Below are 500 nucleotides of genomic sequence, written 5' to 3'. Positions count from 1 at the left end.
CGTGCACAGATTACAAGAAAAGGGGGTAATTTTCCTCCGGATTACTAGGGAGAAGGGTACGCCCGGACACCCCTCCGAGGCTGGCGGTTCTCTGCCATGGGGACCAGATGGGCTATGCCTGGGCAACACCTCCCTAGGCCACCCGGGGCTTCCTTCCTCCAGGCCAACCGCATGTCAAATTGCCCAGGACGGGCTCCATGGCTCCTGGGCAGTCGTCACCCGGGCGTCCGGGGCTCCATCCAGGCTGACGGCATGGAAAAGTGCCCAGGACAGGCTCCATGCGTCCCGGGCATTCATCCCCCGGGCGTCCGGGACTCCATCCAGGCTGACGGCATGGCAGAGTGCCCGGGTCGTGATCCATGGTTTCCAGGGATGTCCTCCCCTGGGTGTCTGGGGGCTCCAGGCCGAATGCATGGAAAAGTGCCCAGGACGGGCTCCATGCGTCCCGGGCATTCGTCCCCTGGGCGTCCGGGGCTCCATCTAGGCTGACGGTATGGCAG

Source organism: Lissotriton helveticus, chromosome 3_1, assembly GCF_964261635.1.
Source record: "Lissotriton helveticus chromosome 3_1, aLisHel1.1, whole genome shotgun sequence".
Taxonomy (NCBI): domain Eukaryota; kingdom Metazoa; phylum Chordata; class Amphibia; order Caudata; family Salamandridae; genus Lissotriton; species Lissotriton helveticus.
This window is presented reverse-complemented; position numbering follows the sequence as displayed.